At 37.9% G+C, this 17813-nt stretch overlaps 1 protein-coding gene across 1 annotated transcript in view; it reads left to right on the forward strand.

The window, feature by feature from the left end:
• Pros1 (protein S) overlaps positions 1-17813 on the forward strand; it is a 68876-nt gene that overhangs the window by 6186 nt on the left and 44877 nt on the right. The gene's annotated exons all lie outside the window — the stretch shown is intronic.

Consider the following 17813-nt stretch of genomic DNA (forward strand, 5'->3'; position numbering starts at 1 on the left):
AAATTTCTCCAGTATTGTCTATACATTAGATCAACACTCTGATATTCTGAGGGTCTTCCAGAATCACCCATTAAACTCCACTTATAGTGTTATACACCTTTTCTAACCTGCTTCTTCAAACTACTTCAAACTGGTCTAAATTGCATCATTTAAAATCACAGCAATAGCTCAATCTCAATGTCAAGTTTCTTGTCATCTTGATATTACTGTGAAAAAAAGTATCCAAGAAGGTCAACCAAGACAAGAAAAGATTTAGTTGGGCTCATGGTTTCAGGCTTTTTAGTGTCTGGTCACTTGGTCTGATTTCTGTGCCTACAGTCATAAAAGGATGCTATGGTACAGAAGCATTGGTCCCCTTACCTCATTGGGGTTAGGAAGAAAAAGGGAGTGCTTGTCTCCTACTGTGACCCCTCCCTCCCAATCCTTTGGCTAATCCACTGATGAAGCCAGAACACTCTATCACTAAATCACATACCAAAGACGTCACTCTGAACATGGTTGCTTTGGAAACCAAATTTTCAACACTTGAGTTTCTCTATTATACTTAGGAGCTAAACCCATAACAATGAAGAAATTAGAGAAAGATTGGAAAAATTATATAGATTCATCTGAAGGCTACAGAATGGTGTATGATTAGTCATGCGTAGGGAAAGCAAAGCCATGAGCATTTAGGCAATCTATATAGTGAACTCATGTGACTCTATTTCAGAGAGTGTCTCAAGATGACTAAGTTTATTTGTCTTCTAGTCTATGTGAGGACTAGAAGTCTCATGACTCCTAGTCATATCAAGCCACATAACTTGAGGTACTTTAGTTATGACAATCTTAGGAAACTCATACAGGGATTTAGTTTTTTGGGTTTTTTTTTGTTTGTTTGTTTTGTTGTCCTACAGCTAGTTTTTAATACAGAAATATTGAGACTTAGAAGGAATGCATTCAAGAGAACCTACTCTCTTTTTACATTATTAAAAGCTCGGACGAATATTCAGTCATTAGATGTTCACATGATGATAATTTGATCATCTGCTAAAACCTTATTTCCAACTCAATAAATACTCATGGGAGCTGAGAGAGGTAGGACTTCAATAGGCACTAAATATCACCACATCACAAATGCTTTTCTTTCTCCTTAATTCTTGACCTGAGTCTTTTAGCTATAGCAAAGGAGCAATATCTAGTCTTGTGGCTTAAATTCCTGGGAGACCTCAATTAATTCTTGGCTTAGCTTGGCTATGAAGCCCTGGGATTGACAGCTTGCATAGAGTCTCACAAAGTATCAGAAAGATGGTTTCCACAGGGAAAGTCTACTGAGGCAGAAAGCAGAAAAGTTTACATTGTCGTTATTCTGGAGCATATATGCATGGCCTTCTTTCCAAAGAAAGGCACACAATAGAGTATAGGTAGTGACTTTAAGGCTTGTTTGAGTCTGTCTTGCTTAGCAGGTAGAGCTTGGTTGGTAATGATGCCATCATGACACATTTTCTATCATTCTTGTTCTCAGGAAATTTTTCCAGTGTTACTTTTCAGTAAGAGCAATTCTCCACTTACTTACTGAGTCTATGCCTCCCTACCTGTAGGTGAACCATCTTCTTGTAACCCTGACTTTTATGTTGCAAAACCACTTTTTCTTGTTTACTATCATGACTTCAGCATAATAATGTTTTTCTCTCACAAGTAATAAAGAACATCAGATGACCATACATTAGTCCTAGATTTAATAAGGTAGAAAGGATAGTAGGTTCTCTTGCAGATGCATTCCTTCAAGTCTCCAAATTTCTGTGTGAGTAAAACCGAGCTGTAGGGAAACAAAGCAAAAGTGTAAGAACAAGTCCCTGTAAGAGTTTCCCAGGAATGTCATAACTAAAAGTGCCTCAAGTTATATGTCTTAAACAAAAGACATTTATAGTCTTAAGAATCTGGAGTATAAGTCTAAAATCAAGCCATAGTAGGCATTCTTCCTTCTTCAAAGTATGGGAGAAGATGTGTTCCATGTTTTTTACTTAGCAACAGGGTAGCCTCAGGTATCCCTTGCTTTCTTCTTATGTTTTCATGTCTTCATATTCACATCTGTGCATTTGTGTCTCTTCCTCCACATTTTTTTTTAGGATGTAGTGATGGGTTACAGCCTCAGTGGCCTTATTTTAATTTGATCATCTGCTAAAACCCTGTTTCCAAACTAGTAAATACTCATGAGAGCTGAGAGATAGGGCTTTAGTACTCACTAAATATCACCACATCACTGTTTCTCTTTCTCTTTAATTCTTTACCTGAACCTTTTAACTGCAGCAATATCTACTAAGGGTTGTTGATACAAAGAGTATAGCACTTTTTTTTTGTCATTGAATTGCCATTTTATTGCCAAGTCAATTACAACGGGAAGTCGACATTTTAATTTGGTGATACTACAGAGTCGTGCAAATATTATGTTTCCTAAACAAAAAGACCTTGGCATAATGTAGATGGGAGACATTATGGAATCTTCTAATAATTACATCAGTATCCATTTCAATAAAAGTGAGAAAGAAAAGTGCCGATTAGAGGTTGAGTAGACGCGACTGTAACATGTTCTTTAAAATTCCCCCAGGCCATTTCTCCAGCCCTTTCTGAATGTGTAAAGCACATTATCTGTTCATCAGGAGTCTCTGGTATGCTCCTACTTGTCAGCGAGGTCTCTGCTGCACAGTCTTTGTCATGGAACATATATTTTTGCTTTTGTTATGGTTGTTTTTTTCTCTCTCTAAATTAAAAATAGATTTCTCTGTCATCGAAAACACCCCCACCACAGACCACAGTTTCCCTTCCCCCCACTCATCCTAGCTTTCTTATCTCCCCTCTTCCAGATCCACTTCCCTTCTGTTTCTTTTCAGAAAAGACCTGGCTTTCAAGAGACAATAACCAAACATAGCAAAACAGGAGACAACATGGTAATCTCTTAAAGGGGCTGACAAGGCAACAGGAGGAAAAGAGTTCCGAGAACAGGCAAAAGACCCAGAGACACACCTACTCCTACATGTATGAGTTCAAAAAAAGAGAAAGACCCCCCCCCCAAAAAAAACTCAAAGCTAACAACCATAGCATATATGCAGATGACCTGGTGCAGACCCATATGGCCAGTGTTTGCCACTTAAGTCTCTGTGAACCCTTGTGAACCCTGCTTAGTTGATTTAGTGGGCCATGTTTTGATTCCTACAATTTTTTCTCTTCCTCTTCCATATGGCTCCCTGAGTTCTGAGGGAAGAAAGCTGACAAAGGCCTCCAATTTAGACTCTGTCTACTTGATGTCTGGTTGTGGGTCTCTGTATCTGCTGTTGTCTGCTGTTATCTGCTGCTGGAGGAAGCAATATTTAGTAATAATTATTGATGCAGAAAGTATATAACTTTTAAAACGTGCACGCACACACACACTTAAAATTCCTTAAGAATTTTATTAGGTGAGGTGTGGGAGCATACTCCTTTAGTCCCAGTACTCAGGAAGCAGAGGCTGTCAGATCTCTGAGTTTGAAGCCAGCCTGGTCTGCATAACAAGTTGTAAAACAGCTGAGGCTATATGTAAAGGGATCCTGTCTCAAAAACACAAACAAAAAATGATTTTGTTAGTTCTTTGAGAATTTCTTATAATGTATTTTACTCATATTTACACTCCTCTCCAAACTTCTCCAAGATCCACCCCAGCTCCCTACCCACCTAACTTTGTGTTTCCTTAAAACAATCAAACAACCAAACAACACAAAAAACCCCCATGAAATCTATTTTGTGTTATACATATACTCTTGTGTGTGTGTCATCCATTGGAGTGTGGTTAATATACCAGGGCCTACACTAACTCTCCCTGTCCCAGCAGGATGAGTTGAAGTGGGCATAAAGTCCCACCCTTAGCTGGTAACTATTTAGTCAGTAATTGGGCCTCCCAGTATTTGTTCAGTCACTCACTCCATAGAGCTAACTCCTAAATATTTGAGTATACAAAACGATGAAAATTTTCCTATTGATATCAGTGTTATTCTTTAGTTAGAGTTAATATTATATGGGTATGAGACACTGATTAAGTCTATTAAAGCTGGTGATGACAGATAGAATAAACCCAAATTCAGAACAAATGTCTCTGGGTATAAGTCATTAGTCCTCCACAGCAGTAGAGCCTTAGTTTATCCACTTATCAATAATCTGCTGAATGTGCAGAAGCTTACATGGCAGTGTTCCTATGTAACCGTCATCATATTTGTGACCGCCTTTTGTCTTCAACATTATTTTTATGTATTATTATTATTTCTCTGTGTGTGTTCTTACATGACAAGTGCCTTTACCTACTAAAACATGTCATTGGCATGTCTTTTGATGGACTTTACCAGGGTCTGTGTTGATGTCCTTGGCCTGTGTTACCACTGAAGGCCATGCAGATGTCCATGGTCAGTGCTTCAGCTTGAAGCCATGTTAATGTCCATGGGCCTTGCTGCTGCTGCTCTGTCACCTGGGGCCAGGGCTGCCTCTGAGGATCTGGTCTAAGTTCATGGTCCTCCTGCACCCAGGGGCCATGTTCGTCGTTTGTGCTGTTGCCAGAAACCATTTGGAAGCCTATGATCCATGCTCCCTCTGAGCGTAAAGGGCAAGAAAGCTACTTTTGCAGTGATATCAATGATTGTAGAACCACAGTTGAGAAAAAGGGACATGGAAAGATTCTGTGACAACTCCTACCCACTACCTACACCCCCAAAAAGTAGCATTCTAAACAGGAAGCCATTGAAGAGAATTCTTAACAAGTATGAAAAGGATGCTGAAGTTAGCTCTCCACAATCAATGGCTTCTAATGAGGGAACAACTCAGTCTTGTTTAAGGAGCAGGCCATGGAGAGTCTGACCATGCTCCAGTGAGTATAGAGATAACACAAATTGTACTTGTTTTTCTTTTCTTTTTTTAATTTTAATTATAATCTGTGGGGGGCAGAGAGAGGTTATGAAGGCGATGGAGGCAGACATAGAAGGACTGGAAAATAAATGCAATGGTGTTGCATGATGTGAAATTTAAGGATTCTGATTAAAGAAAATGTACATAGATAATCACATAAAGTCTGGTGTGTTTCATATAACTCTCTTTTATTTTATCCCATCTGGTCCACATGAAGTCCAACATACTTGCATGCTGTGAGCAATGGAGGCAGTATCTATCTGCCTTAGTAGGGAAGTAACAAGACACACTTTTCTTACTGTTCAAATAGTTCTACTCCACGGAAGTACAAAGCATATTTAATGAACTTTGTCAACTTCCTCTATCAGATCCATTTTTCCTCTAAGGTTAAAATTAAGGTCTCTTCACCTAAATATGAACACCCATTACCTACTTAACCTTTGTTAATTTTTCATACAAAGTGTGAAACTATTTAGCTTATAATTTGTGGTAGATGGAATAATTAACTATGTCCAGAACATATACCAGATGAGTTATTACACTGAGTTGGTGGTAATATAGCAGAATGAATTAACAAAACAGCTGATTTTGAAGTCATTCTTGTAATGGGGAGTTGAATTTGTATTGCCGAATCTGTTAAAGACATTAGTTTAAAGTTTTATAACCTTCTCTTGGGATAAGATTGGCATCTCATTTCTTTATAGTGAGAACATTTAAAATTCATCTTTAACTGTTTTTGAAAAGCCTTATTATGCCATTAACAACATGGGGTTTCCTTAGACCTAGTCGGCCTCCTTGCTTAAACTTTTAGAAATTCCAAGGTTTTTTTTTTTTTTATTATTATATTTTACTTATTGGGGGGCAGTGTGCACATACATATGTGTGAGTGTTTGTTCTATAGTACAGGTGTGGAGGTTAAAGGAGTCGATTATATTTACCATATGAGTCCTAAAGAAAGAACTTAGGTTCTCAGTCTTGGCAGCTAGCACCTTCATAGGCTAAACCGTCTCTCTACTGCAAAATAATCTAAGTACATTCTAACTAAGAACATATCTAACCCAATAACGTAATGTTTGTTCTATATTTTCTCAATGTGCATTCAGACATTCTTAGATATTATAAACATGGAGAAATGATACTTATTTCTCGGGGCTGGAGAGATGCTGGGTAGTTAGGAGCAGGTACTAGTCATGCAGAAAACTAGAGTTTAGTTCCCAGCACCCACGTCATATGGCTAACATCTGCCTGTAACTCCAGCTCCAAAGCATCTGACATCTTTTGTCTTTCACAAACACACAGACATACATGGGTATAAATAACTTAAAATAAAAACAAAAATTTTAAATGTTACTTGTCTTAGATACAATAAACGGCTCTCTAGACCATCTTTTAAAATACATTTTTTTTAAAAGTTGGTGTTCATTGTAATTATCTAGCCAGAAGAGTGTTTGAGAAGATCTAGCACGTTTCCAACCATTTGCCCATCTCAATGATAGATACTGAGAGCTGCATGTTCATAACAGTTCTTTGAATATGACCGTATTCATTCCATTGGCTTGATTTCCTAGGACCAAGAGCTGCGAGCTGAATGTCTAAATAGTATGTCTGTTTGGAAGTTTCTAGAAACAAATTGTGAAATGTCTCCTTGGAAATCTGCTTTGAATTGTTGATATCGTTTTCATGTTTGCCAACATTGAACACTAACTTAAGAAAAATCTTTGAAAATGCCGTCATTGAAAAATAAGAGGAGATGATTTGGGGGGAAGTTAAAGAGTAAAATCAATCTTAATCTTATCTTGACTTTAAACTTGAAACTATTAGAGGATTTTATTATTATTATTACTTTTAATCACAATTCGGCTATGTTTGGTACTGTAACCTTTCGGTTTATCCACTTCCTGGGGAGACTCCAAGACTTCTGATAACATTTGCATTCAACTTCATATTTGTGTTCGTCCTGTGTTATCTATTTTAAAATGCCTTTTGGTGTTTCAGTTTATTCTTTTTCTTATGAATTTATAAGTTCTATTTATATGTTAAAATGTTCAAGTCCCCTTTATTGCTTTTTCTCATTTGAATCTTGGCTTTCTGTGAACTTTTATTCTGTTTGCTCGTTGGCAACTTCATCCATGTATATAAAGCACTCTAATTACTTCCCACCTCCCCACATGCCCCAGCATCACTGTAGCTTAGCCTTCTGCTTTGTCGACCTCCCTTCCTCCCTGCAAGGCCTTTCCCTACATCCCTGGGGCTTGCTTGGTTTTGTTTTTCTGAAACAGTGTATGTGTTTTGGTGAATAGACATTTTAGTATTTATAAGCCAAATCTATGTTTATATGGTTTCCCATTTTGTTTGGATTTGAGTTATAAAAGGACAACCCCACTTATAAAAAAATATATAAACATGGGTAAATCCTGCCAAATCTTGTGGTAAAACAGTAGAAGACGACAATTTTATAGAAATAAGTAGCATCAAGTGTCATTCAGATGTTTGAATGACAGGAGTGAAATTGTGGTTGATTCAGTGAACTTTGTTCAGTGAACAGAGCAACATAGACACCATAACACATACACACAACACACATAACACACACACGACTTACATAACACTCACACAGACAACATGCATGATGCAGAACACACATATTGCACACAGATAGACACCACAAAATTGTTTGCTTTACTGAAGCAAATCATGTGTTTTGGTGAACAGACATTTTAGTATGAATGATAGGAGTGAACTTGTGTTTGATCCAGTGAACATACAGTGATCCAGAGCAAGACACACACCACACCACACCACACCACACCACACCACACACACACAACACAAACTCAGCAAATGCTCTCTAACTTTAAACCCACTAGCTGCCTGGTTTAAAAGATGGCAGCAAGATCTCAGCTGTTATATTCTGGGGCCACTTGGTATAAGTGCCTGCCCATCTCATATATCGGTAAGAATAATTCTTAGCCCTGGTACTTGCTAGGACTTTAAAGACAATGGCCAGTAATTCTAGAGGCCCCTGCTTTATTCTTCAAAGCTGGAACATAAAACAGGGGTAGTGGTGCATACCTCTAATCTCTGATTCCAGGACTTGAGGTGTGGCGAGGGCCTTAAGACTGTCTGTTTTTGTTTGTTTCTCTCACTATGTAGCTCCGACTGTCCTGGAATGCACTATGTATACCATGCTAGCCTCAAACACATAGAGATCCACCTGCCTCTGCCTCCTGATCACTGGGATTAAAAGTGTGTGCTACTAGTGACCCAGGTACTGTAAGACTATTTTTAACTACGTTAATGAGTTTGAGGTGGGCCTGGACTGCATATGACATTCTAAAGTGGACTTTATGAACAATTTATAAAAATCTTCGACAGTTGGGGTTTTAGGTGGAATTACAGCAAAATTACAGATTAATTTGGGGGTATGTCTTTTAAAATACTTGCTTTCCTATTAAGAGTTATTGCATGACATATTATTAAAACTTTACTATATCTTCTAAGTCATATCTATTTCATGGTGGTGTGTGTGTATGTGTGTGGCATGTATACTGTGTTCTATGTGTTGTGTGTGTTGTGTGTGTGTTGCTCTGGATCAAACTAAAGGTCACATGCGTGCTCAGTAAATGCTCTACCACCAAGCGATACCTTCAACCCTACCATGTTTTTGTCATAATGACCTCCAGCGTTCCTTACTATATTTAATATTTAATATTAATATTTCTGGCAGTGTTATGTTGCCACTCCATTCATATTTTGTGTCTGATTTTTATTTGTGTTAGTAAAGCTGCTGGTTTTTTTCTATTTTTATTTGAAAAATGTATGTATTTTAATTATGCTTTTTATCTTCTACCAACTCCTCCCAGAACCACATAACATCCTTACCCACCCAACTTTATGTTCTATCTAAATACACACACACACACACACACACACACACACAAATATAAATCAGAAGAAGTAAACAAAAAAAACAAATAAAATGAAAAATGTGCAAACAAAACAAAAAATACACACATACACACACAGTCACAAAAGAAGCAAACAACCAAATTTAAAAAAACAAAAGCATGGAATTTATTTTGTGTGTTTGAAATATTCAGTGACAGTCCATTGGAGAAAATTGATATTTCCCTTTGCCAGCTCTTATCAATTGCAGATAGCTTCTTAGGGATGGGAACCCAGGTCTACTTCCTCCTCTCTCAGTCCTGGAACCAGATTAACCTGAACCAGTGTAAGTCCTGTGCTCACTGCCATAGCATCTGAGTTCATATGAACTGCGGTCCAGTTGTGTCTGTAAGATACTGTTTCTTTGGAGTCATCCATTATCTTTGGCTCTAACATGTTCATCTCTTCTAATGCATAGATCCCTCAAGCCTTGAGGGGAGGGATTTGATGAAGACCTCACATTTAGGATTCTTTTAAAGAATTATTTTCTGGCTAGAATTTTTAGACTCTTCTCATTAGCATTAATTGGTTTTCAGTCTTCTTTGGATAGGCCTGGTAATCACTCATGTTATTGCAAAGACTTTTTTTTATTTGTACAATACTTCTTTTACTGTGTTAAAATATACACACATAAGGCTGGGGACACGCTCATCCTCAAGGCACTTGACTAAAAGAGGAAAGGTACAACCCAACCGGTTTGTTATTTTGCACAGAATCATCTCAATAACTTGATGGTTATGGTTTCTTTTCTGAGGGAAGGAAGTTTTACTATGTTGTCCAGGCTGGCCTCAAATTCCCGGGTCCTCTGCCTCAGCTTCACCACTGCTTGGGAGGAATTTGCTTTCATGCCTGACTTTAATGCTTACTTTTATTATCACTTGATTAGACTATCATACGATGTCTCTATCTTGCTCTTTCTGTCTCTATATGAATCACAGTGTTTCTCCTCAGTTCTAGAAATGTCTCGACTTTTACACAGTTGAGTTATTACCCAGTGCCTCTATGTGAACTTATATGATGACTTCCATCCTTCTATCTTCTGTCCTCTCTTCCTGGAAGTCTACAGAATGAATCCTTTACAATATCGGATCTCTGAATTGTCTACTTTAAAACTTTTATTTTAGGTTCCAGTAAATGTCTTTAATTTTTCTTTTAGCTCTTTTTCTATTTTGGTAATTTCACTGTAGGTTTTTGTGTTTGACTTGGTTCTATGTATGATTTTTTTTGCCCCTCTCATGAATGTACTATCTTGTTAAATCATTTGATGATGTTCATTATCTTTAAATTTTTTTAAGTTTCATGAATAATTCATTTTTCCAAATCAAGTCAAATTTCTTGATACTTTCTTTCATTTTATTTTATTTGAGATCAGGTATCAATATGTGTGGTCCAGGGTGGGCCAAATTTATGATCCTGCCTCTATTTTCAACTGTTAGGATAATAGGCTTGCATAGAACTTTCTCTCTAAATCTTTAACCCAATCTTTTCCCCCTTCTTTCTCTAATAAGTTTTCATTTGATTCTGTTGTTACTTACTTATATTAGACTTTGACCATCCCACAAAGAATTCTGAGAGGCTGATGCAAATTATACTGAATTGTAAACATCTAGCAGAAGATCAATCAGTATTCCAAAACTTAACTTGCATATACATATTTTAAAGAGCCAAGTATATATTGAGTCAACAAGGAACCCTCTGAAAATTGTAGTTCTTTGTTTTATAATCTGTTCTTGTGTATGTACTTTGGTCAAACACAGAACTCATAGATTGCACATTAAGTTGGAGTTCTTTTTAATTAGCTGGTCTGGGGAAAGAAGTCAGGAGGACTCGCCACTGCTAAGTGCATCCATTGGCAGATGACTGAATGACAGGAGTGAACTTGTGTTTGATTCAGTGAACTTAGTTCAGTGGCCTCTGGCAGCTCCACAGGCCACTGCTTCTAAGTACACTTCATCTTTATTGATTTCAGAAGTCTGGGGGAGGCTACAAGGAGGGGAATTAACAAATGAGGCCAGCTCTTCACTGTTGACTTTGATGTCCCCAGACAGCCAGTTATTTTTCCAGACATAAGCAGAGACACAGGCCAGTGAACTATTAGTTCTGATGCCATCTTAACAAAATAGGTCAAAATGAACAAAGACAAAATATCTTTTTTTTTTTTTTTTTTTTTGCATTCATTCCTTGGTACATGACGTCAAAATCAGGTCTATGGAGTTACAGCATAGCAGTTGGGAGAACAGCAAGGCCTAGAAAACCTTTCTGTCATACCTTGTCAAATATCGAACTTCAAGTCTCATCAAATAAAAAAAAAAATCTTCATTTGTGTCTCAACTAAAGCAAACAAAATAAGGATGACATAAGTTGTTTGGTTTTTTTGTTTTTTTTTTGTTTTTTTTTTTGTTTTTTTTTTGAAGGTGGGGGGATGAAAAGTTTGGAATGAGTAACCTTTACTGCTTCTGCTCTCCCTGACTAAATCAAAGGCTCCAACCCTGTGAAGACAATGACAGTGATTTATTCTGTTTCCCTCTAGAATAGGGGCTGTAAATTAAAGTTGTAATTAAATCCTGGAGTCAGGAGAGGCTCACCTCACTTCTGTTGTAGATAAACAGTCCAGATGGTTGTTTTTCTGCTCAGTCACTGAATTGTTCCAGAGTGAAGGTCATTGGTGAAATTTTTCAATGACACCAGTGGCTCCTCTACTTCTAACTAAACCCCATTGTCACTTCACCCAAATGCTTTGCATATGCCACAAATAATTATTTCCTCAAATAATTATTTGCATTTCTCCTTCTCATCCCAGATTCAAATTCTAACCCAAACCTATCTTATGATCCTTAACCCTTTAAAAGTATTTCTCATCCGCTTGTTTATGGCTTAGTCCTTTGGAAGCCCTTGTTTGTAGTTTACATTTCCAAAATACTCTATAACCATTGTCTAACCTTTAGCACAGGGCATGAGAAGAAATGTTTTCTCAGCAGCATAATACAAACTATTAAACAAGTTGTAAAACTTAGACAAAAGCCAAGTACAATACCCCTGGTCAAAGAAAATCCTGTCGTTGACAAGATTAAAGCATAAAATACATATAGACCTAGCATTGTACTGTGGAAGTGGCACAAGCCTTCACAAAATTTATTAATAATTTAAAGGGATGAAAAATCCACTTAACAGTGTTTATCTTTAGATTTTGTTTTTTTAAATTCCCTCAAAAGCCACTGTTTCAAAACATTCCTCACACTGCCAAATATTTACAGTTTAAAATCTAACTATTTGAAGTGAAAAATTCCACATCCAGTCATCATCATTAACTCAAGATTGTTGCAGGCTAATGCAGTTTTGGTTTTCATAAGCTTGCAGGAAAGAGAGCTACTTTAGCCATTGAGCCGTGAGAAGAACAATGTCAAAGCGCCTCGTGGCCGTTCTGTTTGTACAGTGAAAGGCATTTCCCTCCTGCATGAGACGCTGAATCACAAACACAGACATCAACACTGCCAAGGTTCTCCTCTGATGCACATTCTTTCACCAGCAGTTTTTAATTCTTGGGATGCCCAGTAGAAAAGGACTCAGGGAGAGGGACAGAAAGCAACCCTAAAACAGACGCAGGCTTGGAAGAAGGAATAGATACAGACAAGGTATCAAGGTGGAAAAGCTTCTAGAAGTTGGATGTTCCTCCACTTGTCTGTCACCTCCTCCTGACTATTGAGTAAGTTTTGGGTGGAAAGAGTTTGAGCATACTCAAAATACTTTAACCACGGATTTCTTTAAATATTTACACTGAAGTCATCATGGCTGAAGTTCATATTTTTAAGTGCATGTATTCTTTCACAGTTTCATACATATACGTAAGACATTTGGCTACACTTGCTTCTCACTGTCTCTTAATCTATTCCCACTTCCTAAACTCCCTTCCTCCCAGCAAGTGTCCATTCCAGTTTCCGGTCTTTCCTTTCCCTTCATCCCTGGTTGGGTTTACCTTGGGCTGCTCCTTGTGAGAACAGGTGAGGAGCAATGCACTGAGCCTTCACCAGCGGCTTCAGCATAGAAGACAATGACTTACTCTTCCTAGTGGCTGCCAAAAGCTCTTCTGGTCAGCATGTTCCAAGGAGCCCTGTTTCATCTTTCACCGAATAAGGGCTCAGTCTTGTTTAGAACTGTTGCAAAAATTTCTTATTTCTGGAAGACCTAAACAGTGTCTATTCCTCATCCTCCTAAGGTGTCCCAGGGATAAACTAAGGCATGATCCCACCAAAGTTCACTCGGAGAACCAATGAGTTTATCATCCTCACTGACAGAGCACAGTACCTGTAGTACTGTGAATGCTCCCCCTAAAATGTTTTTACCCAACTTGAATAATGGCTTTTCTATAGCCTCAAAGGTGGAGCCCCAGTCTCTATCCCAGTGTTTGTGACCTGTATACTCTACCTCTTCCCCAAGGCCAAGTGCAATTTGGACAGAATTACATACAGCTGGTTATGGAAATACTTCGAGCTCCTCTACAGTCAACGAACCCAGCTGTGAGAATTTTTGCAAGAGGGCACAGCTGAAGTTGGCAGTTGTGCTCTTGGATTGTCATGTAGAACAATATCTTATGTAGACGACTATCTCTGCTGGAAATTCTTGGATGCCTTGGTCATGTCATACTCCTGAGAACAGCCCCTTACAGCCCTTCTCCCCAAGGTTATTCTTGTAAATCGGTTCTGCCCCTCTCTTCTGAGAGATTCCCTGAACCCAATATCAGTATTCCTTTTAAAAAATGATTATAATTGTGTGTACATGCGACATATTTATGATATGTGTATGGAGGCTGAAGGCTTTTTGGAGGTTCTTCTCTCCTACTACCTTCATGTAGATTCTTGGGCGGGGGGGGGTGGGGTCAAAACACAGAAACACTTTCATATAGGTGCTTTTACCATCTGAGCTCTTATTGAATGCCCCATCTGTTTAGTATTCTTTTATTTTGTTTACATACATACATTTATTTATTTATTTTATTTATGTTTGTTTGTTTACTTATTCACTTTACATCCCACTCACTGCCCCCTCTCCCAGTCACCCCCTTCCACAATCCTTCCTTCCAGCCCTCCTCACCTTTTCCTGGGACGCCCTTGGGTATCCTTCCACCCTGACACTTGAAGTTCCTGTGAGGCTCGGTACTTCTTCTCCCACTGAGTCCAGACAAGGCAGCCCAGCTAGAACAACATATCCCACATATAGGCAACAGCTTTGGGGATAGCTCCTGCTTCAGTTGTTTGGGTCCCACAAGAAGGTCAAGCTGCATATCTGCTACATATGTGTGAGGAAGCCTAGGTCCAGCTCATGTATGCTCTTTGGCTGGGGTTCAGTCTCTGAGAGCCACAAGGGTCCAGGTTGGTTGACTCTGTTGGTCTTTCTGTGTGGTTCCTGTCCCCTTATGGACCTCAATCCTTCCTCCTATTCGTCTGTAAGAGTCCCCAGCTCTATCCACTCTTTGGCTGTGAGTGTCTGCATCTGTCTGACTCAGCTGCTGGGTGGAGCCTCTCAGAAGACAACCATACAAGACTCCTGTCTGCAAGCATAAGTTTAATATTTTTAATGGAAGAATTGCTGGAAAGTGAATATGTCATTTAAAAATTGTTGTTATTGAGCCAATATTTTTATTTTTTATGTTATCTTTTTCCTCAGACTGAATTACGTATTTGCTTTGAAGTTCAGAAATTCGATATTTTTTCTATATGCATTACAACGTAGCATTGTTAAACATTTCCAAGTAGTGAAACGGCTGCTTTTGTAGGACAGGTATTATTGACAGTCTGCCATTTATCAGTCAGTAATCCACTTGGCAGGTAGCGTGTTCATCATTATTCTTTATGCACACAGAGCCTTGTTTGAGTCTTTATCTTTTAATGGGCAGTGACGAAATGGCCAGAGATAAGAGTTATAAATACAACTCAAACTATTTACTTACCCATCACTTTTCTGTTTTTAGGAAATAAGAGATCTAAAGCAGTATTACTTATTTCAGTTATTTTTAACATTTCCTTTCTTGTGAGAGTGTAATATAAAAAATAATTTTCCCTTGTTTCCTCCCTCCAAACTCTCCCATATACCCTTCTCTTTCAAATTCATGTCCCCCCACCTTTTTATTAATTATTGTTGCATGTATATATCTATATATTTCTAAGTATAACCAGTTTGGTCTGTATAATGTTACTTGTATGTATGTTTCCAGTTCTGACTATATAGAATAACCAATTAGTATAATCTTTGAGGAAGCAGAGTATTTTTTCAATCAGTCTCAGCACTCTTTAGTTGACTGTAGTTCTTTATGGAGGGTTGATGTCTCCTGGGTTTTCCCCTGTCTACTTTGGCATGGCTATTACTGTCCTTGTTGGGTACATGTTTAGGCAGTCATGTTGATGAGACTTCATCCTTGCATTTTCTGACATTGCTAGGAGACACAGTCTCACAGGAAACTCTCTGATCCTCTTTGATCTTCTAGCTTTTACAATCTTTGCACGCCATCTTTCACAATGTTCTGGGAGTCTTGGTTGCTGAAGTTGTTTGTTTGGTGTATTGATTGGGACCAGGTTCCACATGTCTACATTTTAATTAGTTGTGGTTTCCGGTAATAGTCTCTCTGTGTTGCAACGAGGAGTTTCTTTGATGATGGGTGAAGACTATCTTGTATGCATAAGGACAAATATTTAGAATGTAGTTATGGACTATGCTGGTTTAGTTAAATGGTGGTTGTAGGCTCTCTTCTAAGATCCATGACTTTGATAGGCCTGGGTAATGGGTTTCCAGAACCATGTTTTGTTTCTGTCTTGTTGAAGAAGTCTAGTTAGAGAGCTGTTGGTTGGTGAAAAGGTATGTTTGTCACTAGTCCACTCTTAGGGTTATACTGTCATGGTGGTGGTTGTTGTCGTTCATAAGCATCATAGTTGGATAGGTCCCTTCTTTGGAAGATTGCATGGCACCTTTTGGTATCATAAAAGCAAGTCGTCAGAGAGGAGGAATTCATGTCACTTCCAGTTCAGAAGTCTCTGGGCCCTGTGCATCAATCATGGTGTCTTCAGCACTAAGGACTTCCACCTCTGGGGACCAAGCAAAGGCCATACCAAAAACCTCTAATGTTATTCGAATTTCCTGGATAACCCTGACCAACAGTTCAAAGAAGGGCTTCTGAAACCTGGTGTTCTTTTGTTATTGTTGTTGTTGTTAGTCTTTGGCTCTTAGGAGAAGTATTGACAGCCCAGATGAGTAAATTTCTTTAAAAAAATATTTATATGTATATTATTTTTAATTTGTTATATGGTTTTTAAATACTTTAATAGTTTTAGATAGGTAGTTAATAATATGATTATTTATGACTTTTTCAGATATCCTTAGTTTATCTCTTCTTCTGTATTTGTCTCACTCTCCTATCCCAAATCAGAGGTCCCTCTCTATTTACCGTCTCCCAATCAGATTGTGTATTCCCTGCTATTCCCCTGACTTATTTTACTATTGGAAGAGTTTCAGTGGTTCAGGTCGATTCCTTTTATCAATCAGCCCTTTTCCTTTCACCCCCTTGTTTTGTCAAGCTTTTGAGTATATATTGTTTATTATAATTATGACAGACATAAAATAAACCCACCTGTTTATAGATTTGCTTTTCTTCATAGTAAACAGAATTATTAATGCATGAAATATAAAAATGTAAATTTTATTTATGCTTTTAAATTTTTTGACTAAAAACTATTGTCCAGTCTACATACTAATATTATATAAAAGCTCACATTTTCTTTATTTTCTTCAAATATAATTGATACTTGTGGTTTAAAAATATTTTCAATTTTTTCCATATATTTGACCATATAATATTTATATATTTGTAATTTGGGCTGCTGTATATATATATATATATATGAGTACTTTCTTTTCAAAGTTCTATTTTATTCCTCAGTACAGGTATTACAGCTTATTTTATTTTTAAATCTATTTCTCCTCATATTTCTGTAGTGTTTCTACTTTTTTACTCTTATAACTATATTTATATTATTTATGTTGTTCATATTAAGTGATTTTTGTATACAACCTTGCAAATATTTCTTTATTGGCTTTGGTTTTTTTTTTTGTTTTTTTTTTTGTTTTTTTTTTTTGTTTGTTTTGTTTTTTGGTTTTTCGAGACAGGGTTTCTCTGTGTAGCCCTGGCTGTCCTGGAACTCACTCTGTAGACCAGGCTGGCCTCGAACTCAGAAATCCGCCTGTCTCTGCCTCCCAAGTGCTGAGATTAAAGGCGTGTGCCACCACCACCACCGCCCGGCTTTTGTTTTGTTTTTCAAGACAGGGTTTCTCTGTGTAGCCCTGGCTGTCCTGGAACTCACTCTGTAGACCAGGCTGGCCTCGAACTCAGAAATCTGCCTGTCTCTGCCTCCCAAGTGCTGGGATTAAAGGCGTGTGCCACCACCACCACCGCCCGGCTTTTGTTTTGTTTTTCAAGACAGGGTTTTTCTGTGTAGCCCTGGCTGTCCTGGAACTCACTCTGTAGACCAGGCTGGCCTCGAACTCAGAAATCTGCCTGCCTCTGCCTCCCAAGTGCTGGGATTAGAGGCCTTTATTGGCTTTTTTTGATTTGCAAAAATGACTTAAAAACTGTGGTTGCAATTTGTTTCCTTCAAACTTAATATTGAAGTTGGTTATACTATTTTGTTGTTATTCATCTGTTTGAATCTTTTGTGTAACTGAAGTTACTTTAAATTTCTTTTTGTCTCCTATAGTGCGGGCTTAGCAAACTTCCTTTCCCCCTATATTTTTTCCTTTTCCTGTCAGCTCTCAAATTGGCTTTCACAACTGTATTTCCCCATCTCCATAAAGATTCCAAATGTTTTCCACTAAAATTGAAAAAGTTTGTTACTCTTGGTGTCATAGATTTTTGACAACTCATTTTAGCATGGCACAGCTGCAGTTAAGGAAAACATTGACTATCATCTAGTGTATTGGTCTCA

The sequence above is a fragment of the Arvicanthis niloticus genome, chromosome 12 (assembly GCF_011762505.2).
Source record: "Arvicanthis niloticus isolate mArvNil1 chromosome 12, mArvNil1.pat.X, whole genome shotgun sequence".
Taxonomy (NCBI): Eukaryota; Metazoa; Chordata; class Mammalia; order Rodentia; family Muridae; genus Arvicanthis; species Arvicanthis niloticus.